Here is a 27,814-nt window from a genome sequence, read left to right as displayed (position 1 = left end):
GTATTGCTGGCGTCTTGCCAACTTACATAAAATTATTACGGACTTTACTTCACTTAACCTCTTACAATAAAAGACGATACGCACGCAAAGTCCTTTACTACTGTAGAAAGTTATGGATTTTACCATCTCTGTACGTAGAAGCAGGAATTTCCGTGAAAAGGAATGTGTTAATATTGGAAAACCTAGGTGGTAAAAACGATGTTCTACCATAACGTGACACCACAGTAAGACGACGCCCTTGATGTCTGAAAATTTATTTCAGCTCGCACGTTAAAGCGCATAAAATTTATACTTGTTTATGAAAATCAAATCGGAGTAGTTACAAGCGGCCATAGGAACGGATATAATATCACACTAATATCACACTAATATTATAAAGGAGAAAGTTTGTATGTGGGTGTGTGTGTGTATGTTTGTTACTCCTTCACGCAAAAACTATTGAACGGATTGGGCTGAAATTTAGAACGGAGATAGATTATACCCTGGAATAGCACATAGGCTACTTTTTATCCCGGAAAATCAAAGAGTTCCCACGGGAATTTAAAAAACCTAGATCCACGCGAACGAAGTCGCGGGTATCAGCTAGTATGTCATATAAATAACATGGGTCAAAAACATAGCACTCATTTGGGCTTCGCCGCAGTCGAGTAAACAAAAAAGTCGTAACTCTTCATTGTATTAGATGTCATTGATATATATCAGACTAGCCGATGCCCGCGACTTCGCCCGCGTGGATTTAGGTTTTCCGAAATCCCGTGGGAACTCTTTGATTTTCCGGGATAAAAAGTAGCCTATGTGCTATTCCAGGATATTATCTATCTCCATTCACACACACACACACACACACACAAACTTTCGCCTTTATAATATTAGTGTGATGTACTTATAATTTAAGGGAACTTTGAGAGAACTAATGAAGGTGTATTATAACAAATAAACATACCTACATACACTGCCAAATTCATAAACACTACAAAGGGTAAATTCCATAGTCTGCAAGGAAATCCTCAGAGATCTTTCAATGGTTTCTGGTTTAAGCCTTTAATTGGATACTAAGGCGTTAGTGACAAGTTGAATCCGCATTCTGAGAGCAGGGTGCTAACTTATAGGACAGAATTACTCAAGGTAGTGTATGTACATTTGCATGTATTGTAAGGTTATTTTTAACCCCCGACCCAAAAAGAGGGGTGTTATAAGTTTGACGTGTGTATCTGTCTGTGGCATCGTAGCTCCTAAACTAATGAACCGATTTTAATTTAGTTTTTCTTTTTGTTTGAAAGGTAGCTTGATCGGGAGTGTTCTTAGCTATAATCTAAGAAAATCGGTTCAGCCGTTTGAAAGTTATCAGCTCTTTTCTAGTTACTGTATAACCTTCACTTGTCACAATGTGAAAAGAAGAGAAATACGGGTGTTTTGAAGGTATTGAGTTTAGTCTCCCTCTGAGCTTCGGAACGATTATTGCATATATTTTCGGTGTTTGGATCGTAAATTGAATAATTAGATGGTGATAGCAATCACGCTCTAATTAAATTACTTATTTTGCCACTAGCTTTTTTTTAGATTAAACTCTCGGATAACCCCTACGCATTGAACATGTGTTCTTTGCGTAGGTTTTGGGAGGACATTTCTATAATTCGTAAAAATTATTTAAATAATACCTGCTTTTTCTGACCGATCCTTATAATATGTAAGTACCTATATACTTTATTGCACCACAAAACACAAATGACAGGTTACAAAAAAGGGAACTTAAAATGTAGGTACAAAAAGGTAGTGTAATAGTTACTTGGCTATGTATTGTATATTTGATTACATATTCCAATATTTTGCTTTTTTTTAAAAAGAGCAACTACTGAGTTTCTGATTTATCGTACAGAGTATCGGAAAAATTACCCAAGTACGGAACCCTCGATGCGCGAGTCTAACTCACACTTGGCTGGTTTTTTATTGTTATATTAATTTTAGCAAGATCCTTTTGATAATGACGAGGCAAATCAATATCATGCTAAGTTTTGGGCGTGCAATATCAAAATAATAGTGGAATAAAATCAGCATTCTACGTCTGTATGGAGAGAAGACAGAAAAGTTATACTCAGAAAAACACCGAAGATATTGTCCTAATTTTAAACCCGAACCTGTTGCGCCATCTCTTGAGAAGCTAAAACAACTGGATGCATACTTCATGAATTGCAACGACACTCGTCGTCGCCATCTCTGCTTCGCCCGGAGAACTTTATAGCAACGGAATAGGATAGAAATTTGAATGGCCTCAATCCCTTTCTAGCTGCCTCTTGTCTTTGTGAAAACAAGATGACGCCATTGAGGAGGTACTACTTTGCTTTGTAACGTAAAGCTATTGTTTCGGCTAAATACCTCTCAGCCGTCTCGAGACGTTGCTTATTTACTTGACGATTATTTTTAACCCCCGACCAAAAAAAAGGGGTGTTATAAGTTTGACGTGTGTATCTGTGTATCTGTGTATCTGTCTGTGGCATCGTAGACCCTAAACTAATAAACCGATTTTAATTTAGTTTTTTTTGTTTGAAAGGTGGCTTGATCGAGAGTGTTCTTACTTCTTAGCTATAATCCAAGAAAATCTGTTCAGCCGTTTGAAAGTTATCAGCTCTTTTCTAGTTATTACTGTAACCTTCACTTTGTCGGGGGTGTTATAAATTTTTAATTTACACTTGTCTTTATCAGATGTCATATTGAACATTAACTGAACCATTAGTGTCATAAGTAGTGTTATAAGTCTGACGTGTGTATCTGTGTATCTGTTTGTGGCATCGTAGCTCCTAAATGAATGGCCTGATTTTAATTTAGTTTTTTTTTTGTTTGAAAGGTAGCTTGATCGAGAGTGTTCTTAGCTGTAATCGAAGAAAATCGGTTCAGGCGTTTGAAAGTTATCAGCTTTTCTATTTTTCTTGTAGAGGTTTTTGGGTCAGGGGTTTTTTAAATTTTAAGTTATACACTGGGTGTCCGAGGTTCCTGGCATATTACTTAATTTGCGCGTCTTAAATTTATTCACTACACCCGTAAATGATGCATTTTATCATCCGGCATTGTTTCGTTATGGCACCCAATACACGTCGGGGTTTTCATCCGGTCCGGCTACCTGAAGGTATTGGAGCCATACATTTGTTTCAACACGTCCGGTCGGGTAACCTGATCGCTCATCTGAGCCGTAAGCTGCCGTCAGGCGTTTCAGATTTTATTGCCGATCCGGTTGCCTAAAGGCGCGGTCTGCATACTTCACGTTAGAGTCGAAATAGACGTCCGGTTTTTCTCTCCGGCTTGCAAGTTGCTTCTAGCGTTGGCTCTGAACGGACTTATCGTTGTGGTTCAGAAAGGGTTTAAATAATGGAAAATTATTACATTGAGCGGCTTATTATAGTAGCCATAGAAAAACGTATTTGTCTGTGGGATACGGGAAATGCCGAGTACCATGATATACAGAAGAAAGATTTAGCCTGGGAAGACGTTTGTTATGAAATACTGGAAAAAACATGAATGTCAATGGACATTGAACAGAAAAAGAAATTACTACTCACTCACCTCGCCTATTTTTGTTTTTTTCGTTTTGATTATACTTAGGTACCTAAAACTATACAAATTATCATTAAAAAATTCAGTTTTCAAATACATGCCTCATATATAGCCTCAATATTATTGCCTCAATTAGGAATATTGAGTAAAGCGAAAAGTATTATTTCTTCACATTTTTATTATTATACTCGGGATGAACACTCGTAAACGACTGAGTTCAGAAAAAGCCATTTGCAAGAATCGGACGTGTATCGAGTGCTTTCAGGTAACCGGACCGGATCGTACTGGATGAAAAAACCTGACGTGTATTTAATTGGGAAATCTCGTAGCATTGCTCGCCACGGTAGGCTCAGCGTTAGCTGCTACGCTAGATTAACCCAAACTTACACGAACCATCGTGCGTCTTTTGCTTGGCGCAGTCAAGCCGTTTTGAATACGATGTCACGGTAGGTAGGCGTATGAGCTACTTCAGTGCCGGGCGTGTGTTTGCGTACAGGTTTGGGGTGGTATTGCCACAAGCGGAAGTGATTTCGACGGTGATGTTGAGTTTACTCTCTTATGCACGTTATTACGGTAGGTTGGGGTAATCGAACTCCGTGCTATTGTCGTAAGAGTAGGTTGCTGTGCACTCATAGGTGATGGTGAAGTTGAAGATGTTAATGAATAATTCCTCTTTTTAGGAGTCATCATATTCAACTTTTGTATTTGTTCAAAAACGGAGTTACGTATCTCAGAAAGTTCCGCAATCATTTTCGTCTCAAATTCTGAGAGTTCGTTCTTCATGCCCGTCATATCCTTCAAAAGTCGCGTGACATCGACGTGGTGTCAAATGAAACCGGTGGCAACCGGTTGATGTCTTTGACAACAAAATCAGGCTGCGCATTGGGGTCCACTTCTTTTTGTAATCTAATAACAAATCTGGATGATGCTCAGTTCATCTAATATGTCCAATTTGTTTTGAACAAACGTAAGACATTCGTTAATCATGATAATTGCTTGGCCCGCCATGTTGGGCCAGCGTCTTAGATGACATTATGCACTATGCACACAGTGAACTACACTACAGTGCACAACGCAGCGCACGTCCACCCAAAAAAAAACATGACCCGATCCGCATTGGCATCCGACTAAGTACGGCGAAGCCAAAAGCTTTTTTTGAAAATACTATATTATTTAGACTCCGGGTCACAATACCTCAATGCTGACGCAGTATCGAGGTGTTGACCTACAAGGGAACAAACCAACGCACATACAAATTAACATGAAAATACATTTCTAAAATGAAAACCCTTCCGTTATCAGCTAATAAACCTGTCTGCATACAAACAACTGTCACTATGTCTGGTTAATCCAATCCACATTGCCATACCGGGGGTAAGTACATAGAGCCACGTGCGTCGAGTGTTGGCAGTGAATTATCGCTCTTATTGCCATAGCTATAAGATGTAAACAGATAATTTTCCCTAGTATGTCCTGTCTACGTCAAATCAGATCTTATTAACAGTGGCAGTCTAGTCGCTCGTGACGAGGCAGATACAGTGCCTAAACATAGTATTTACGCGATAGACAGGCAGAATTAATCATGAGACACTTAAATTTGTTAACGTAGTCTGTATAATTAGTGAGTGCATGCGTGCTAACGTCCTAGCTCGTAGTTTGTCTTTGTATGCTACATAAATTTTCGCGTAGCAAGCGACTTTGCATAGCAGAAACCTTAAAACCTCAATGAAATGACTTACATAATATTTTTTTTTAAATAAATGACTTCTAAAACCACTACAAAGTAAAAAATATTTCTGCTTCTACACGTGTATGTATGTGGAAGTCCGTAGAGCAGACTTCGAGTTTCTTCAATTATGCTCGCCCGAGATTTAGATTTGATAGACTACAGGCCCATGTTCAAAAATGGATGGGTCATATGAACCACCAGGTGACGTATACAGGACGATATAAGAGCATAAAATAATAAGATTCAGCACTATGCCGTCACTTGTAAGCTGTCCAACAGAGTGCTGGTGAGAATTCAAAAGTGCAGGTAGAGTGAGTACATTTTGGTCATATATTTTTGTACGGCATTTTTACCATCGATAGATCCATGAAAAATAATAAGAAAGCGCGCAGTGCCGTAAAAAAATGGTGCGCCACAAAGTCAGTAAATTTTTTGATTTTCTGACAATTTCCGGGGTAAATTTGGTCATTTAATTCTGTACGGCACTAGTTTCATACTGTTTCAATACAGCCTCTAATCCATTATTCCGCAACGCCGTACAAAAATCATGCGACAAGGGGAAAAAATTGAGGGTAGCAACCCCCTTTCTTTCCGTGGTCCGGGGGGTGATTTGAAACAACATAAAATTAATTTATTTTGAAAGTGTTTTATGCATAGATAATATTTTTTTACATGCCGTACATTTTCGTTGGTCCAAAATTGTAGGGGATGTGGATATTATATACACACCCGTTCACTTCAGTTAGACGGCATAGTGATTTTATCATATTATCAATTGTTCTCTTCAAAAATATGTTAATGCCGTACAGTATCAGATGGCCATAAAGTACTACACCCTTAAAATGGTAGCGTCATTTTCATCAGCCTAAAAGATATGGTCTGCATTAAAATGTACGGCATATTTTTTTCCTAATTTATTTATCTTAATACTATTTGAAACAAGGGAAAAGCGTAGAAAATTGCTATATTTTATTAATCTATGAATATTTAAACTTTTGCAATAATTTGAAAAATTTCAGTTTTTGTATTTCTCTATAATTTTTTTTAGAACAGTTTTTTTTGAACGGCAATACTATACAACAATAGTATTTTACACTATCATGTTAAAAAAAAAGTTGCCGTACAGAGTCAAATGATTTTACAGCTTTAAAAATCAAGTATACCATGAAATTAAGATAATTATTGATACACATTCAAATGAACACTAATTTTTTGACGGCATTATTTTTAATAGTACTTTTGAGTGCTAGATAATGTTTTGGAATCAAAGCCGTACTTTTTCAAATCACCCCCCGGACCACGGAAAGAGAGGGGGTTGCTACCCTCAATTTTTTCCCCTTGTCGCATGATTTTTGTACGGCGTTGCGGAATAATGGATTAGAGGCTGTATTGAAACAGTATGAAACTAGTGCCGTACAGAATTAAATGACCAAATTTACCCCGGAAAAGGTCAGAAAATCAAACAATTTACTGACTTTGTGGCGCACCATTTTTTTACGGCACTGCGCGCTTTCTTATTATTTTTCATGGATCTATCGATGGTAAAAATGCCGTACAAAAATATATGACCAAAATGTACTCACTCTACCTGCACTTTTGAATTCTCACCAGCACTCTGTTGGACAGCTTACAAGTGACGGCATAGTGCTGAATCTTATTATTTTATGCTCTTATATCGTCCTGTATACGTCACCTGGTGGTTCATATGACCCATCCATTTTTCAACATGGGCCTGTAGTCTATGATTGATTGACATGGATTTTAATAAGGACGAGTACTGTACTGTTGTTGTGTCTTTGTTCATATGACCAATAAAAAAGTGAGTTTTATTGCCACACGATGTCATGAAGAAGTTTTTACGGAGAATGTTATAGAGAAAATATGATATTGTAAGTTAATTCATTATATTATTATTTTTATAGATATAGTTTTATGTGTGTAGTATATTTTTTTTAAACATATACCTACTCCCTGGCGCTACATGGTGAATGGTGATTAGTGTTGTAGTCTTATAAGTTCACGGGTTTGATTCCCAACAGGGGCATTTTGGGAATTTATGATGATGATGATATAAATTATAACTGGTTAACCTAAAGGAAATAGATCGTATTGTATTTGTGTGTCCGTTACAGTAACTAGACAAGGGCTGACAAGAGCCGTTTAGGTTACAGTAACTAGACAAGAGCTGATAACTTTCAAACGGCTAAACCGATTTTCTTGAATTATAGCTAAGAACTCTCTCGATTAAGCCACCTTTCAAACAAAAAAACTAAATTAAAATCGGTTCATTAGTTTAAGAGCTACGATGACACAGACAGATACACAGATTGACACGTCAAACTTATAACACCCCTTTGGTTCAGGGGTTAAAAATAGTCGGCCAAGGTAGAACGTTCACCCACAAGCCAGGTTCTATATGCGTACTGATATCTTTGAGGAAAGTAAGAGTAGGTAAGTATTTGTATACATTTGGTCAAAGCAGATGATGATCGATACGTTGTGGCGGCTCGAACGCCGTGGTAGTGCTCTGGGTTTAGGCTCTCAGAAAAGTTTTTTATTTTATTTTAAGACTAGCGCTTAGCTGCAATCACACCTACTAGCAAGTGATGATTCAGCCTAAGATGGAGCGCGCTGGCCTAGAAGTTACCTGTTCATTCTTGACTTGCATATACCCATATTAAAAGTGGAAGGGTAAACGATGCCGGAAGGACGTTCCATATCCTGGTGGTTCGGATAAGAAACGAGAAAGCAAATCGCTTCGTACGTGTTCGAGGAATTTCAACTACATAGGAATGCAGACCTTGACGATGCCTTGCAGTAGGATGGTAGAAAGGTGAAAGGGGAACAAGGTTAAAGAGCTCTTGTGCCCACTCTTCGAAATACAGGATGTAGAATACCCATAGACTGGGAACTTTGTACCTGTACTTTCCACGCACGGTACCTGAATGTCGTATCGTGTCGACCAGCTCTACCTAAAACCCAATTTAAAAAAAAAGAATATTAGTCATTTTAATCATGACTAACATTCCTTTATGTTATAACCAAAGCGTTAAGCTTGTGCTCGGAGTGGGCACGACAATAGAGTATTGGGTGGGGTTTGAACCACCGAACTTTCGGATTTCAGTCCGCTCCTATAACCGTTGAGCTATTGAGGCTTAGATAATATGGATCGATCTTTGTCTGTCCATAACATGGTCCAAGTAGTTGGCTCATGTAAGGAGTTGGCGGCGATTCAGGATTGCCGCTGTAACCAGTGGCGTGTAATCTGAAAAAAACTGTGAGAGTTACATAGGGAAAAAGTCATAAGAGGAGCAATAGGAGTTCTGGAGCGTGATACGAGCGAAAATATACAGGGTGTAACCAGAACGTTAGCAAAAACTTAGAGTTATACTACCTTAACACAATCCAATGCCAATAACCATTTGCCTTATCTTGTAGTTTTAGTGATTTAGTATTTTTCAAACCCGCAATGTAGAGCGTGCAAAAAAAAAATAGTCAATGCCCTATCTACGACGCGACATTGACTCCGTGTGGCCTACTTAGGCAGCGTTCGTTGACCTGTCGCGTCAGTCAGATGTTTGTTTTAATTTGATGAAAAATACAAGATTTTTTAATTATTATTTTCGTAGTTTTTTTTATGGTATCTTATCAGCAATCATTAGTAGTAATAGTGCAATAGGCAACAGTCGCTTCAGTATTGAGTGAACATACATATCACTTTTGTCACTAGCAGTAAGCGATACCGTGGCTTAGCGGTCAGAGCATCGGGTGCAAACCCAGAAGACGCAGGTTCGAATCCTGCCAGTTTCCCTATTTTGATATTTATTTAAAAAAAAATATTAAGTGGATTGTGTGAAAGAGGATATGCGTATAAAAGGGGTGGATGATACGTTGATGGAGGACAGAAGAGTGTGGAAGAAAATACATGTTGTGCCGACCCCACGTAGCGTGGGATAAGGTCTCATTTAAAAAATATTTAGTGCAATAGGGTTTGCACCGCCGACATTTCGTATTTCAGTCCTCCTTCAAACATCTATTGAGGCTCTATGTTATGTTCATACGTGTTATATAATTGATGTGTAGAGGCGTCATTAAATTAATTAAATTTTGTAGGAGTTTGGCCCTCCACAGAAGGTTCTACGGTTGCATGCCGCGCATGCGCGATTTGCATGTGTCCATGTAAAAGCTTCTGCCCTACTAGACGCCAGTAAACAAAAGTTCCCCGCCAATAATGCACGCATATTATGCCTGTCACGGTATTTTCCCGCGTAATTATACCGAACGGTACAAATATCGTAAAAGTTTAAAATGTATCGCGCTTACGAAATTACAAGGAAATTGTAAACGATCAAAATGACTTAAAAGTTAAAGTGACTGTTTTGACATATTTCACGAAAGTGGTTGTACCTATTATGTTCTTTCGGAGGCCGAAAAGTTTTCTTTTTTAATTTAAAAATTCAAACAAGTATTACAAGTAGGTAAGTGGTATGGTTGTCATTAGAGACAAAAAATCCTACCAAAAACATTTCACGTAAAGGTAGCCAAGACTCGCAAGTTCATAATGATTTCACTGTTCAAAAGTTATGAGATTTCTAGTAGAGCTAAGCCCCTAACTGAGCTTCGATTTGTGCTGCCCATGGGACCTATCTTAAGTGCTCTTGACTATCATATTTATAGCAAATAACTCTACGTATAAGCCCTGACTCTATAAACCCTACATCTTTATAAAAAGTATAGCTTGGCCGTTTAATTTTGAATTTTTAAAAACTAGATACTACTTTATGTATGAACTAGCTTATGCCTGCGACTTCGTCCGCGTGGACTACATAAATTTCAAAATTCGGGTTGAATTTTGAAATTCATCTTAGTGGGTAAAATAGAGGAGTTTACCCTCTTAGGGGGTCTATGGGATGGCAAGCTCCCCGTGCGAAGTCAGGGCAGGTCTACTAGTAAACTATCTTTGCCGCGCAGTGCAGTGCGTTTGGACCTTTATAATACCACTTTGACGGCGTGACATGCCAAATTGCAGCTTTCTAGTACTAAATGTCTTCGAGCTAAGCCGCGGATGGACGTCTTGGATATAGCGAAACTAAATATTAATAAAGGTTCCTTGTTGCCTACGGGGCCCTAAAAATTAGCGTATTTTTTTTTATCATAGTGGTTTTATATACTAGAAACAATGAAAATAACCCGTAAGCCCCGTAACACACAACTAATGGTGGATTAATGTCAGTCTCTAGGCTGATTTTATTGAATTTTTAAATAAAAATAGCCAGCAAACGAGCAGGCGGGTCACTTGACGTTAAGTGATTACCGCCGCCCATGATCTACCTATAACGACCTCCTGGTGCAGTGGTAAGCTCTGTTGTTGTATTAGTGGGAGGTCCCGGGTTCAATTACCGGCAAGGGGTTTGGAATTTTATGATTTCTCTGGTCCGGTGGAAGGCTACCACCCTACTGGCAAAACCGTGCTGCCAAGCGATTTAGCGTTCAGGTACGATGCCGTGTAGAAACCAAAGGTGTAAGTATGGGTTGAATAAAAACTGCCATACGCTTTCCATGTTAGCCCGCTTCCATCTTAGACTGCATCATAACTTACCACCAGGTGAGATTGCAGTCAATGGCTACCTTGTATCTAAATAAAAATAAAACTGGTTATTTGTGGCGCAGTCACTAACCATCACTACCCATATTATTATGAATGCGAAAGTGTGTTCGTCAGTTGGTTTATTCTGTACGTTGGTCCTAACCTCAGCTTGCCGGGCTGTTAGGTACACCTTGTATAAATTTTTGAACTCGATGAGGCTACCAAGCTCATTGATTTTTATTCATGTTACACATACTCATAGTTATGTAGCAAGTTTACACATTTGCGTACCTATTATACGTAATTGCTGTCTAGACGAGTGTTTTTACACTCGGGAAATAAATTACTTCCAGCGTTGATACCCATAACGCTAATGCTTCCAATGTAATTAAATTGGAAATTGTGGCACACGTCGCTAGTTCAAAAATATTGTCTTTCTGCTTCGTTCAACGACTTCTAGTGGTAGACTAAGTATAACTCCAGTTTTCCTCAGTGTACTTAAAAGATAAACAAAATGCAGAGACCTTCTTGGAGAAACGCGTAAGTGACACGATTGTCCTGGCGCTTAACACCTTCTGGATTTAGATTTTCACTCGTATCATAATTTCGGTGTCAGTTTGGGGTAACAAATTCGAATGAGCCGTGTATATGTCACCGTGAAATTGTAAATTACCGTTAGATTACAATCTAACCGAAATCTCTGTCGAAAAAACTGTGGAAAGATTGTAAACCTCTCTTGTGAGATCAAAGTGAGGCAAAATATAGGGTGTGCGATGAAATTATTTCATAATATTGTGTAAAGAAGGTAAGTAATCAGTTTGGCTTGTGTGTGTACAAAGCATTCTCTTCTGCCCAATAACGTGATTAGCTTGACGACAAGGCACCGGCATCTATAATAAAAACCGGCCAAGTGCGAGTCAGACTCGTGCACCGAGGGTTCCATACTCGGGTATTTTTTCCGACAATTTGCACGATAAATCAAAAACTGTTTTGCATAAAAATAAAATAAAAATCTGTTTTAGAATGTACAGGTAGAGAAAGCCCTTTTATATGATATCCCACTTGGTATAGTTATCTTATTTTGAAAATTGAAAATACCAATTATTTCTTCATGAACACATCTAAATTTTTTTTGGTGATATAACCACTTATTCACGGTTTTCGGTTTTTTTTTCTTTACATGCACATTAGACCTACCTACCTGCGAAATTTCATGATTCTAGGTCAACGGGAAGTACTCTATAGGTTTTCTTGACAGACACGACAGACGGACAGACAGACAACAAAGTGATCCTATAAGAATTCCGTTTTTCCTTTTACGGAGCCCTAAAAAACTGAGTAAGCGTTAACCATTTTGAGTCACCAACCAATCACAAACATGGTTTTTCAAAAACATTCGAAATTCAATTAGAAAACATAGTTTCGTTTGAGATTTTTTGACTCTGTTATATGTATGGGATTACTTAACAGAGAGAGCGCTCTACCATCTTTCCGCGGCTAGAGTATAGTTATATCTTCATTATTGAGACGTCTCGTCGTCGTCATAATGTCGTTCTATGCAAATCAGCAAAATGGAAACATGACTAATGAAATGGATATTTCATTAAGTAATTAGTGCCACACTGATACTTGCCACTAGTGCTAAAATCTTGGAACCCTTGTAAATTCAAATCCATTATTTTGCAAGCACGTTTCTTAATAAGAGGTTAGGGTTTACCAGAAGAAATGTTTCGTTTTACATACATTTTATTATTTCTATTTTTTTTTAGGGTTCCGTACCTCAAAAAGAAAAAGGGAACCCTTATAGGATCACTTTGTTCTCTGTATGTCTGTCTGTCTATATGTCCGTCGTGTCTGCCAAGCAACCTATAGGGTACTTCCCGTTGACCTAGAATCATGAAATTTGGCAGATAGGTAGGTCTTATAGCACAAGTACAATAATAAATCTGAAAACCGCGAATTTGTGGTTACATCATTAAAAGAAAAATGTGTTTCAATTTTCAAAGTCTTACTTTCTAACTAAACTAAACTATATCAAGTGGGGTATCATATGAAAGGGCTTTTTATTTATTTTTATGCATAATAGTTTTTGATTTATCGTCTAAAATGTTGGAAAAAATACCCAAGTACGGAACTCTCAGTGTGCGAGTCTGACTCGCACTTGGCCGGTTTTTTTTAAATACCTATCAAAAATTGCGAAACTGGCAGGAATCGAATCTGCATCTTCTGGGTTCGCCCCCGACGCTCTAGCCACAAAGCTACTGCATGGCTTGGACGGCAAGTGATGATTGGCAAGATTCACACACTTTTGAGAACTTTATGGAGAACTCTCAGGCGTCCAGGTTTCTTAGCGTAATTTTCCTACACCGTTAACAGTTTTTTAATAAAAATATGTAAAGATCTGTATTTTTTTTTTGTTTCCGGAAAAAATAGATTTCAATTGTACTTTTCCATTAAAAATAAGCCAGTTTTGTGACACGTGACCTAAAAATTCCTCTTTTATAAGGCATCAACTCGTTTACTCTCACGTTTTTTTATTCGTTTCCGTTTTTTGCAATTGTATAGTATAGATTACATAAATTACTACGATGCCACGTGAGTTGTAGGGTTTTGCGTGGAAACTCTTTAATTTTCCGGGTTAAAAAGTTTTCTGTGGTCTTCCCCGGGATCCAAGCTATCTCTCAGCCAGACATCGAAATCGATTAAAAGGAAGGGTCGTAAATAGCTAGCAGACAGACAGACATACACATTTTCAAATGTTTTGCATTATTATAATATCGGTATGGATTATACGCTATCTTGCTCTCACATATGGACAACAATTCGCTCTGCCCTGCCAATTGAGGCTAAGGTGTATTTCATAACCGCGTTGAACGAGTACAAAATATGGACAGGCAAATAAATAAATCCAAAAATAATTAGTGTTTCTGTTTTGATCAATAAATTATATTACCATAAAGTACTATGAATGATGCTACGTTCAAATACTAACATAGAGTATTGAATTCGTTCTCGTTGATGAGTGAGACAAAAGATACAAAACGAACGAGAATAGAAGAGATAGCTAGCTACGAATGTGTCCCGAATATGGTTTGTCGTGAATATGTTATAATATAGTTAATTGAATACTTGGATAGTCTCAAAAATAAAAGGAAGCTAACCCAAATCACACCCAGACACAGATAATTCGAGAGTAGAGACGACTCGATATAAAAATAAACAACGTCAATAATAATTAGATGCGACCAAAGTGGCTATGTTCCGGCATATTGAAATAACTTTAACTAGGGTAACCAGAAATGATATTGGAATGTCCTGAGAATTTGATTTGACTGGAAAAAATTTGAGTCTTTATTTGTCAACTTAGCACTAGGGTACATATTCTCTGCCTAGTACTTCTTTCTTCTGCTTAACATAATATTCGTTATTCATTAATATCATTTTTTAATCATTCAAGAAGGTTTACGTGCAGCATTAATTCAATCATTGGTTCTAGTTTAGTTCCAATCCACATCTATCCTGAAAATAATATAATTTTCAATCTTATCATTTCGTTTCCGGTTACAGAACTCCATAACATCATCGTCTCCATAGCATTCTTCTTCTTCTCAATTGTTCACTTTTGAATGAGTGGTCGGGGCTATGGATTCTTCAATGTTGCTCGTGCGATCTCTCTCCAGCGACATCTGTTGGTGGCATTACATGCAAACAGAAACAGGCGTGTTCATTGTGGAACAAATTAAAGTCTGTCCATCTAGTTGAGAAATGCCCACGTGGACATGCGCCCTTCACTCGACCTTGTTCCACGATATGTTTGATGGTACCACTCTTCCTCGTAATGAGCCCTAAGAGCTTGGGGATTCGCTATTTCATCATCAACACTGCAATATAGTATTCAATTTCACCGACTTTATAGCTAGAGATAAAATAATTATGAACGGACTATATAACTGGATGCCTATCTGTGTGCTAATAATTTTGAGAGCTTCATTGAACACAATTTTCATTCGTTAGTTAGTACATAGAGATTGTTCATAGAAATACATGTTTAACACATAGTGTTTTAAAATTGACATTTAATTACGATTCATGATTAAACTTTAACTTAAGCTTAGTTCAGCTCAGTAAAATTCTGACATTTTCAGTCAAATTAATTCCAATTTAACTAGTTATATTCATTATCTAATTGTGATCAGTGACCTAATTAGTTAATCGAATAAAAAATCCTGACAAGTTCAGGTATATTCTGACGTCTGGTTACCCTAACCCTAATAGGTAAAGTCCATTCTTGGATCATTAATATTCTACCATATTATTATAGACCCAGTTAAATCAGTTTTACTTTGCTACCTACAAATAGCTTCTGTAAATAATGATTTCTAGATTATTATGATCCATACCCGCGATCTAAAAGCTAAGATCTGCGTTGATAAGGTAGTAGCTAAGATAGTCCAGGGCTCGATTCCAGAAACGTACATCTAACTTTTCGAAGCTATGTGCGTTTTTAAATCATGAAGAATCCTGCATACTCGCGAATTCTCCATAATGTTCTCAAAAGTATGTAAAGTCAATTCACACTTGGCTAGTGTAGTGCACTGTGGCTCAAGCCATAGAGGGAGAAAGAGAGGGTTTTAGCCATTAACCACGCTGGTCAACTGCGGCTTGGCAGGCTTTCCACACCTTTAAGAGCATTATGGAAAACTCTGAGGTGTACAGGTTTAGGTAAGTAAGCACATGACTCCGAAAATTAAGGGGTCAGGGATCCCACGACCTAACGATTGGGAGGCTGATGTCTGATGTCTCACTTGGCTATCACAACTTCAGATAGTCTAGTCATAAAAAAATAATGAAATGTGAGTTCAATCCGATTCTCCTTTGTCTCGGGTGGTGGAAAAACATATTTTTCCACGTTGCATGTTTCTGATAGCGTTTTATTGCGGGCGGCTTCCTTGGAGACACGTGGCGAAGGCAGACAGTAAACTAGAGTTCGATGGGCACGCTCAGGGTCGATGGGTAGTAACCACATTTATCCGTATTTAGTTTTCTTAGGGAACCGTACACACAGATGCCAATGGGACCCTATTACTAAGGCTGCGCTGTCTGTCCGTGCGTCCGTTCACAGAATACAAATTTAAAAATGGCCGACATGAAAATTAAGAAAAAAATTAAAAAAATTTATTTCTTGTACGATGGTATGGGTCTCGGTACAGTACTAGCGGACTTGGGATAGAATTCTTCCACGAAGTTTGTAAGTTATCTTTTTAGGGTTTCGTACCTCAAAAGATATCTGTATATATGAATATGTCTGTCTGTCTGTCTATCCGAACGTCCGTCCGTCCGTCCGTTCGTCCGTCCGTCCGTCTGTCCGTCTGTCCAGCTGTCTGTATGTCTGTCTGTCTAAACTACGCCGAAAAGCATTTAATTAAAGTAAGTATAATTTTTTTATAATGCAATAATTAAAAATATACTTAAACATATTATTTCAGACAGTTGTCCATAATAAAACACTTTACAATGAGTAAAAAGGTCAAATATCACTAAACACACAATTTAGTGAACGCTTAAGCCCAACGTAATCAAATCTCTTTACATTCCTCGCTTGTACGATTTAAAGCGGCCATGTGTGATTCTTCCCTCTTACAAACGCGTGACAAACTGATATGACAAAGCTTTCGGTTTTATTTTTTTCATATAATATGTACTATAATACTATGATGGTATGGACTAATGGTTCAAAAATTATCGGAAAAATAGGGGCTTTCCATATTTTTACATAATATTTTGCTCAGCGATCTCTAAAGAATCTTAGCGGCTGCATACAAAAGTGCACCATACTTATGCTAGCACTATTATATTATTCTGTGCTTATGCCCAGATATTATATAAACAATAAAATACATGAGTGTAAAAAAAAATAAGATAGGAGTCTAAATTGGATACTTATAACTAACCCACTTGGATCATGCTTGTAGCGCGTTATCTTTACCCACTACTTACCCTCGTATGTTTTGTCTTCCGTCTTGCTCATAAGCTAGCATGAAGTTTATATATTATATAATACTAGCTGATACCCGCGACATCGTTCGCGTGGATGTAGGTTTTTTAAAAATCCCGTGGGAACTCTTTGATTTTCCGGGATAAAAAGTAGCCTATGTGCTAATCCAGGGTATAATCTATCTCCATTCTAAATTTCAGCCCAATCCGTCCAGTAGTTTTTGCGTTACAAACATACACACACACACACACATACAAACTTTCTCCTTTATAATATTAGTGTGAAGTGTGATGTACGAATGAATTCCTCAGTGCTTGAAGACCAAACAGTGCGGTTTGCCAGTGATGGCATATGGATCCAAGACATAATTGTTAACTATGGGCCCCATAAGAAAAGACAGAGTCACTCAGTAGGACAGTAGGGTTCTTTAAAATAAAATGCCTAGTGAATTTCGAAGGTCAAAGTGACAAGTTTCGTAGGTCAAAGTTCTGCGTACAAAATTGTTGCTTGTCAAGGTCTGGTTCAGAATAATAAATAGACAATGGTTAAATAATGACTTTTTTACTCGCAGATAGTGAAGTAATTAAAAATGCACTAGGACTAGATAGGTAGGATGACAAAAGTTTATTCAAATACTTATTTTACTCTTAAATCTAATTAACCAGAAAAGTAAAAAAAAAAAATATATTTACTTACCAAACCGTTATCTGTCTATACCGTATAATCAAGAGTTCTTATGGAATTAAAAAAAACAGTTTAAAACCACGCAGACGAAGTCCCGAGCATCAACTAGTAACTAATAAGGTCACCAAACCTAGTTTGCTATACTAGGACAGGGACATGTCTAGTAAAAAATCACGCGCAAAATTTCTGTCGTCAAATGTGGACTTTTGTCCGCCCTAATATGGTGCGTCCCGAATACACCAATGTGTTACATATTAGCTGCGAAATTCCGTGAGCGTTCCAGATTTGTCCCAAGTTTTATGTATTTCTGTATTATATTTTCTGGAGTATAAAATAAGAATCATAATCCCTTAACGACGCGATGGAGATGTCTACGTGATCAAATCAAAAATGAAGAGATCCATAGGAGAACCAGAGTAATTGACATAGCTCAACTGATTGCGAAGCTGAAGTGGTAATAAGCAGGGACTTAGTTCACAAAATCTACAGACGTTGGGGGGTCCCAAGGTACTAGAATGGCAACCTGGTACCGGAAAACGTAGCGTTGAAAGACCACCCACCAGGTGAACAGACAATGTCAAACTAGTCGAAAGAATCGAGTTCAGGCGGTACAATACCGTGGCGTATGGAAGCCCCTACGAGAGAACTATGTCCAGCCGTGGACGTTATCTGTCGAAGATGATGATGATGATGATGATTCTTGTAATATTTTTGGAGAATAGAATAATCTATTTAGAGACGGAACTGTTGTGAAAACAGAAGTTGGTAGTGTACGCACGACTTTAGGCTAAATTATGTCATTTATTATTATCAAAGTGCATTCAGTAGGTATCGCTCAGGTACTAGAAAGTTCATAATAATATTACTTCGTAGAACGTTACTAATGAAGTTGCCATCCTACTTTCATACAAATATTATATAATATAAATGCGAAAGTGTATGTTTGTTGGTTTGACGTTCAATAGCGTTGCAACAAAGTAGCAGATGTACAAGTAGGTACTACATTTTTTCCATTGATAAAGTTAACTAAGTAAATTAAGTAGATATATGCTCCTCCTCTTATGATGATTTTGTTCGTAGCGCTTTTCAATCAAAATGTAATCAAAGGTTTGTATAGTTTTGAGTACGTATAACTATAAAATTAAACACTACATACAGAAATCTAGAAAACCACAGATATCTAAGATTTTAATTTCCAAAACATCTTTAAAATTTCATTAACTATGATAGGTTATTATTATATCTGGGTACCGTTAAACAAATAATTAACTTCGTTAATCGCTAATCCGTTACTAAGAAGTCAACTTTGTTAAATGAACGCGTTGTTGTTGTTTGGGAAGCGATACATTTCGAAAGATTTAACGCAAGTTAACGTTTAAGTTAACATTTTTTAACGTTAACTTAAACGTTAATTCGTTAGTCGAAATGTTAACTTCGTTAATTAACGATTACCTGATTCTTCGACTTGTTGTCAATGTCCACTAATGTTAATTATTCAAAAACAAAATTGCGGTTCTATGAATAGCTTAAGGCCATTCAAAGGGAACCCACGTACACGTGACAATTGCTTGTGACGCGCGTGTATCCGTAGACATAACTGCACGCATTACGTCTACGCGAACGTTCACGCCACGCAAGCGGTATGCCATGTCTCATACAGTTCCATACATTACAAGTTACAACGCAATGGTACGCGCTATGTCTACGCTTACGCGATGACTACGCGGCCTGTGTGGCCGGCGCTGTAGTGGATACCTACCTATGCGAAAAATCAAAAATTCACTCGGGATTTTAATAAACAGTCACAAGTAACATTAGTTTTAAATAATAACTATGTTGCGAAATATTTAAATGGAGCTGATGATGAAAATTTTAATTATATTTACGGGAATGTATAATATTGAATGCTTACAGTATAATCAGGAATTCGTTCAGTATTACATTTAATAGAAAATGTTTATTCGGCAAAATATTAATTATATGCATCCAGTTTTATCCGTCTCTTTCCTTCGTATTCCTCATTGCTTTTTATCATGGAGCCTTCCATTGATCACATAGGTACCTAGTGGCAGGAGTTTTCCTCGGCTTCTAATGCAGCTTAGATAATTGTCACACATTTTTTTCTTTCTTTCTTGGGGTTCCGTACCTCAAAGAAAATGGAACCCTTATGGTATCACTTTTTTGTCTGTCTGTCTGTCCGTCTGTCGTGACTGTCAAGAAAACCTAAAAGGTAGAGTACTTCCCGTTGACCTAGAATCATGAAATTGGCAGGTAGGTAGGTCTTGTAGTAGAAGTAAAGGAAAAAATCTGGAAACCCTGAATTTGTGGTTAAATCTCAAAAAAAGTACCTGTTCATGAACAAATAATAATTAGTATTTTCGATTTTCAATGTAAGATAACTATACCGAGTCAGGTATCCATAATATGAAAGGGCTTTGTACATTCTAAAACAGAATTAATTAATTTTTTATGCATAATAGTTTTTGATTTAGATTTCCAATGTCGAAAAAATACCCGAGTAATTAAAAAGAAAAAGATCCTCTTTAGTTTAGAGAAAGGTACCAGAATCAAGGCCAGTGTGATTTTTATAGCAAACTAAATAATGTTGTATTGTAGAGCAAACCTATGAAAGCAAAATATGGTTTCGTGTATCTAGAGAGGCAGAAAATCTTACATCCTCCAACTTTAGTTCGAGGATCGTTCGATCATGATTCATGCATCATAATATATCGACGCGTCATCCTTTCCCTATTGAGCCGAGAACTTGTGGGAGGTTTTGAGACGATGAGTTTTGAGAATCAAACTCTATCGCTATGATACAGTTTGATTTACGTTGGATGCGAAATATTTGTTCCTTCAAAATATCTTTAAGAGGGGTCTCTCTGTCAGTCGCTCCATACAAACGTAGTTCGTCTCTCATTGGAATACTAACCAATCATACTCAATTTTGTAGAAACGTTTCGGGAGCTAATACTATGCCTGTGGTTTTCCAGATTTCCGTTAAAATATTCGGTATCAAAGTTACGCGGTCTTAAAATTCACTTACAAATCTTTGAGCCCCTGTAATTTTAAAAGTTTATATTTTTAGAAAACTTTAAACACCACAGGCACAGATATTAGTTTCTAGAAAATGTCTGTATGAACCAAACCACTTTTGTATGCCAGGTACGTACGCGTTAGAAAATCTGATTTTAGGCACCTCAAATTATAATACTCGACAGCTCTTGGATTACTATTTTATGTAACCTCACCACTAGCGCAGTGGGTTAAAATATTGCTATATACCTACTTACATGGAGACAATATTATTAAAATATTTTTGTACTTACCTACCGTATTGATTCGTCGTTAATATTTTATGGACGTGTCAAAGAAATCTAGTCTTCCTTACCCTTCCTATAGTTCCGATTTTAAGTGAGGTCTTCTAAAAATTATTTCTGAGGCATCCATTAAATACATATTATAGATAGGTGGTTCTGTGCTAATTCATCCAGACAATACGAGTTCAAATTCAAATTTTAAATATTTTCATCCAATTAAACTTTGAAAAGTACTTTTGAATCGTCAAGAGCATCTACAACTGGTTCGGAATGCTTTTCCTACTGAGAAGAACCAGCAAGAAACTCGGCGGTTGGTGTATATAGGTACATGTATAAAACTTATCGAAGTCCCGGTCCGGATACTCACATATTATAAGCTGACGTACACCACACGCGCTCTTACTCATTCACTAACTCACACACACACTCTACATGTACACACACAAACGCGCCTACGCACGCACACACACACACACGCACACACACACACACACACACACGCACGCACGCACGCACACACACATACACACATATGCACGCGTACGATAATACTGTTATTGTTATGGAAGAACGGTGTTTTCTGACACAGAAGTAGTTCTCCTACCTCTCAAAGAAGGCTCCAACCTCCTACAGATTTTAGTAAAAATAAGCTGGAACTAAACAAAAAAAAAATGATTTTTTAAACTTGAGTAAAGGCAAATCTAAAATTGATTGTAGAATTTTGTTATAAAAGATTATACCCATTCCCACAAATGACTTTTGGACCTTCCTAATGCGGAGCGTACCAGTCGCAAGCCTATCTCGGTGTCCTCTTTGTGTACAGTCAGAACACGAGTTCTGTATGAGTAAAAACTTAATTAACCCTGCCAGAGACACAAAGGGCCATGGCAATCTAATAATTAAAAGTACTGGGACTGGAACAGATAAATGGTCCAGTGCAAGTGCATTGTCTTTGACCAATCAAACTGCGCCTAGCTTCGTACGTGCTTTATCCCGCAGAGATACAAAGCGGATTGCTGTCACGTGCACGATCCAATCTCAGTTTTACGATTGACTGGTAGGAACTAGGAACATATCACGGAGTCCATACTGATTCATACTAATAATATCCATAAATCGTGAGGAAACCTGCATGCCTGAGATTTCTCCATAATGTTTGACGGCCTCCCTGGTGCAATGGTGAGCGCTCTGGTCTTATTAGTGGGAGGTCCCGGGTTCGATTCCCGGAAGGAACAATTTGGAATTTCATACTTAATTTCAAAAAAATTCTCTGATCTGGGTCTGGTGTAAGGCTTCCGTCGTGGCTAATTACCATCCTACTGGCAAAGCCGTACTGCCAAGTGACTTAGCATTCCTGTACGATGCGTAGAAATCAAAGGGGTATGCGTTTAACGAAAAACTTCCATACTTCTACCAGGTTAGCCCGCGTCCATCTTAAACTACATCATCACTTACCACCAGGTGAGATTACAGGCAAGATCTAACTTGTATCTGAGTAAAAAATAATGTTCTCGAAGGTGTGTGAAGTCTCTCAATCTACACTTGACCAGTGTGGTACACTATGGTCAAATCCTGTTCATCCCGAGAGGAGACTCGTGTAGTGAGCTGGCGATGGGTTGATCATGATGATTGTAATGATCATCCATAGATACTGGTATTAATTGATAGGAGTGTTGAGTATTATTCAAGAAAATCTAACCCGATTTGATCGATATCTGGCTTGTAATTAGGATTAGGATGATGGAATGTTCTGAGCAATAGGTTTTTTTTGTATAGAAAAGCGCGTGTGTGGGCAGGCCGTCGCGTCGTCTCGTAGACATGATGCATGATGTGTTCTTTAGTTAATTTCATAACTTGGCAAGGAATACTCTCTAGGGATACTTTCGTATTAAAGATCTTATTAATGTTAAAATAAATGTTCTATTATTTTGCTGGTATATTTACTTTGCTTTAAGTTTATCGCCTTATTGACAGATCGTGTTATCCTAACACAATAACATTTATCTGCTGTCGAATCCGGAGTAGTTGCAGCAATCATTATAACAATCACGGTTGTTTTGATTGGCTAAATTTACTGCATTCAATGACTGTTGTAGCCAATAGCAAGCGAGCGTCAGCCAATCAGAAGTGATTGCAATCGTCAACACTGTAGCTCAGCACCATCGTGATTTTATAGTGTGAGGAGATTTATCTGTATCTATACCGACCTATATTACAAAGAGGAAAAATTTGTAGGTTTGTTTGTAGGGGTTAATCTCTGGAACCGATTTTAAAAATTCGCCAGTAGTTACATTTACTCCTGAGTAACATAAGCTATATTTATTAAAAAAAAAATAGAAATACCTACGAAAATTGTAATAGACAAAGATAATTAAGTCGGCAAAATCGATTCATCTGACAGCTTCCATGGCGTGCACTGTGTGAATAGTTAAAGTTACACAAAACAATGTAGGTATGATGGAATTGTTTTCCTTAAAAATTTCTAAAAATAGTCAATATCATTTCAGGATAAAATAGAATAAATTGCGAAATCACCCGTGCGAAGCCGGGGCGGATCGCTAGTACCAAAATAAGTTTGTTATTCCTTAACTGAAGTAAGTATCTCGTAATTTGATCAAGGAAAAATATCTACGATCTGTATACAGTTGGTTACCTGATATTATTGCAAGAGAATCTCATCAATATTTCAATTTGAAACTGATCCTAGCTTTAGGTTTCATTTTCTTGTATGATTCTAAATCCTACGTAATCCGCTGTCAATAGATATAAAGAACATTACCTATAGACCTATATTCTGATTTTTAATTCGGTGTAATTCTGACGTCATAAATTTTTAGGGTTCCGTACCTCAAAAGGAAAAACGAAACCCTTATAGGAACATTTTGTTGTCTGTCTGTCCCGCGTCGTGTCTCTCAAGAAACCTATAGGGTACTTCCCGTTGACCTAGAATCATGAAATTTGATAGTTAGGTAGGTCTTATAGCACAAGTACAGGAATAAATGTGAAGACCGCGAATTTGTGGTTACATCATTAAAAAAATTAAAATGTGTTTCAATTTTCAAAATAAGAAAACTATACCAAGTGGGGTATCATATGAGAGGGCTTTATCTGTACATCCTAAAACAGATTTTTGTTTATTTTTTGATTTATCGTGCAAGATGTTGAAAAAAAAATCCGAGTACGGAACCCTGAGTGCGCGAGTCTGACTCGAACTTGGCCAGTTTTTTACATTGGGAACTATTTGTATGACAAACACCACCTGAAGTTCGATTTTACTTCCAATTACCTTTAATACCTGCCAATATGAAAAAAGTCGGCCAAGTGCGATATCGGGCCTCGCTCTAAATTTGTAGCACACACTAAAATTTTGAATCTTTAAATGTAAAATTCATGTTCCGTCCCTTTTTAGCAATATTACAAAAAAAAAGATGCAAGTACTCTAATTTCAATTTAGAGACATACATACCTATTCCGTCAGGCTATTTTCATTGATAGGTAAATATCGATCATAAAATTACTTTACCACCCAGATTGAATATTGTATAAAGTACATCATAATAGTACAAGGCCAATATTTTCGCTTACATACATTCTTCTGGCTATCTAATAAACCAGCCAGAAACTCGTCAGCTTTGCTCTTTTTCCATCTGCTCTATCTCTGACTGAGCCTTTGTATGACTTACCTACTGGAAATTGTTGTCAATAAAACTGGTCAAGTGCGAGTCAAACTCGCATATGAAGGGTTCCGTATCATCGTACAAGATAATTATATACTTTTTAATACATAACACTATGTCCTTTTAGCTTTTTTTAATTTACATGGCAGTCTAAATATCACACTAATATTATAAAGGAGAAAGTTTGTATGTGTGTGTGTGTGTGTATGTTTGTTACTCCTTCACGCAAAAACCACTGGACGGATTGGGCTGAAATTTAGAATGAAGATAGATTATACCCTGGTTTAGCACATACGCTACTTTTTATCCCGGAAAATCAAAGAGTTCCCACGGGAATTTTAAAAAACCTACATCCACGCGAACGAAGTCGCGGGTATCAGCTAGTAATATATAATTTTTACAGAATATGTATTTATATCTAGTCGGCGATATAAATACACATTCTGTAAAAATTTCAACTATCCACAGAATACCTATCATGAGATACAGCTCGCTAACAGACAGATGGACAGACAGCGGAGTCTTAGTAATAGACCCCCATTGGCATCCTTCGTGTACGGAACTCTAAAAATGGAAAAGCAATTTTATAGTGGACTATACAATTTTATAAATGAGATTGTAAATTTATACGATTAGAACTAAGTAAATAGTTATTACTCAGAATTAGGTTCAGAGTAGATATTAAGACGGGTAAATGCAATATCCTAGAAACTGTCTTGCAAGACTTTTAATAAGAGAGTCGAGTCCACATAGCTTCGAGTTAAATCTTGTACTTCTTTTAAGGCTATAATATTACGAGAATGTGTAGACACCACAAGAAAACTTTCCGGATTACAAATATACTCACAAGGGTTGTTGAGAATGCGAAAATTTTGACATCTACGGATGCGGATCCAGATTATTAGAAGTTAACATCCGCGGATGCCAATTTGAGGATTTTCAAAGATATTTCAATTTCAAGTACATAAATAAATAAAAATTACTTTAATTTTAATATGTTTTGATAAATCAAATTTTGAGAACAAAACTAACACAATTTTTAGTTGTAAGTTATACCTACTTATAGCCTATAAAGAGAAACAAATTTCCATTAATTATTATCAGGTATGTATAGGTAATAATGTTCTAACTTAACCTAACCAAGCTTTAGATTTTCGCGCCCTTCTTCCTATGGGATTTTACGATTAGATCGAATGTGGTTCAGAACGAATTCTGAGTACTAGAGTCTAAAGGTAAGGTAAGTTAGCCATATCACTAAGGGAGTTGGCTAACTAACGGCTTATGCCATTTCGTTGCGACATATGTAAATCTTAGACCGTGTAACTTTGAAAGTGAATATTTTAACGGAAATCTGTAAAATTACAGAGGGTTTTACGTATTCGTTTCTAAAACGTATCTGCAAAATCTCATTAAGTTTGATTGGTTAGTATTCAAATGAGAGCCAAACTATGTTTATTTGGAGTGTTGCTAATAAACCAGTGTTTGTTATTTGTTTCCTACTTACTAATAATGGCTGCGTAACCCGCCTGGAGGCCTGTGTAATATAAACATATGACTTTAATTAAAACTACAGCGTAAATATTTAAATATTTTATGGGTTGGTGATGAGTTATAATTATAAATAGTATTTAATGATGGGTTGGTGATGACCCGATGAGTTATAATAATAATAAATAGTATTTTGATGGCGCATATTTTTTACATATTTAGACCATATTTGTCAGTGGCTTGTTTGCTTACCATAGAAATTCCCTAGTAATGTTTTTTTGAATTTAATGCGCAAATGGATTCAACGGGTACCCGCAAAGGGAAAGTTTGCGTCTCGAACGTAAAACATATTCTACAACGGATAGAAGAAATATAATACACTTCAGCATTTCACAATATTATATTCAACTTTTAAGTGGGTATAAGAGAATAAACTTTTAATAGGGAGTTGCTTTTTAACAGGATTCCTTCGAAGTCAGAGCTGGATTTGAATGAGTCTGTGTATATTAGGTAGGTGACGCCAAATTTCCTGAACGCTATGAAGTAGTGATGAGTCGTCTCGCATTAGAATTGAACAGGTATCAGTGGGAAGCTGCAACAGAGCATAGCTACACCTACGCACCTTGCGGTGGTAGAATTACAGCCGTAACATAAGGCCGCGATTATACCTGTAAGTTTTACTCACGTAATTAGCTAACGTAAATGATTTGACAACTTCAATTACGTTAACTGTACATAATAGAGTGTTTACATTATCGTAAGTCGTAAGTTATTCATCCAAGCTACTTACGACAGTAAAACTTACAGGTGTATCTGCGGGCTACGAGATATTTTACATGGCAGCCATTTTGAATTTTTTTATTATTCGATGTATATCGGCAATCGTAATACATACGTACTTAAAAATTCAACTCTCTGCCTTTTACGGTTCATGAGATACAGCCCACGGACAGACAGAAGATGGACGGACGGATAGCGGAGGCTAATAGGATCCCGTAGGCACGGAAGCCTAGAAAATTGATTTTGATTTTGATTTCATATGAGGTTAGCGAGGGGGTTAAGTAATTTTATGTTCGCTGTCACAGTTCGCGACGATGTTTTGTAAACGTCGAGGCTTCACTTACACTGACAGGCGTCAAATGTTACCTATATTTGACGCTAGGTAACGACTAGGTATCTTTGTCGATGATATACGGATCCAACGAAGTTGTCGGCAGTAATTTGCCGTGCGGTTAACTGACAACTACCAAGTGAAAGGCTTCGACGGCTGAACTTCAGCAGAACAAATAACAACTTACGGAAAGCCTTTACACGGGTTCAGTGAAGGAATTGTGAGGAACATTCATGCATTACAGTTGCGGATGAGTGTTTGAAACTTTGTTAGAAACCGGAAGATTCTAATATCGTATTGTTTGGAGCTCCCTGGTGCGCTGTGGCAGGTCACGGGTCCGATTTCCGTTGGGTTAGGTTCCGTCAGTTTCAGAATTTATAATTTGAATTAATTTAGAATTATCACAGGTCTGGTCTGGTGGGAGGCTTTTGCCGTGGCTAGTTACCCTACCAGCAAAGGCATGCCACTACGCAACCATAGCCCAGCGGCTGGGCAAGAACTTCGGACCTTTCCGATTTCAGTCCGCTCTTTAACCGTTGAGCTATTGAGGCTTCTCTATAGGGCATGTATAGGCACAAAATGTACAATGAAACCAGGATAAATGTACAAGAAAATCAAATTTTAATACTCAATGCTATACAAAGGCTAACGCATATCCCTTTGCATCCTTTATCGTG

The 27,814-nt window shown here is 37.3% G+C and overlaps 1 long non-coding RNA gene across 1 annotated transcript; it reads left to right on the top strand.

Annotated features, from left to right (window-relative positions):
- Positions 1–1,749: 1,749 nt before the first annotated feature.
- Positions 1,750–23,692, top strand: LOC123880508. The gene is made up of 3 exons (XR_006799272.1): positions 1,750–1,760; positions 5,544–5,555; positions 23,633–23,692. It is a non-coding gene; the product is annotated as an uncharacterized LOC123880508 (long non-coding RNA).
- The last annotated feature ends 4,122 nt before the right edge of the window (positions 23,693–27,814 follow it).

Source organism: Maniola jurtina, chromosome Z, assembly GCF_905333055.1.
Source record: "Maniola jurtina chromosome Z, ilManJurt1.1, whole genome shotgun sequence".
Lineage (NCBI taxonomy): Eukaryota > Metazoa > Arthropoda > Insecta > Lepidoptera > Nymphalidae > Maniola > Maniola jurtina.
Note: the sequence above shows the minus strand (reverse complement) of the source record. Positions and strands in the feature narration are given on the sequence as shown.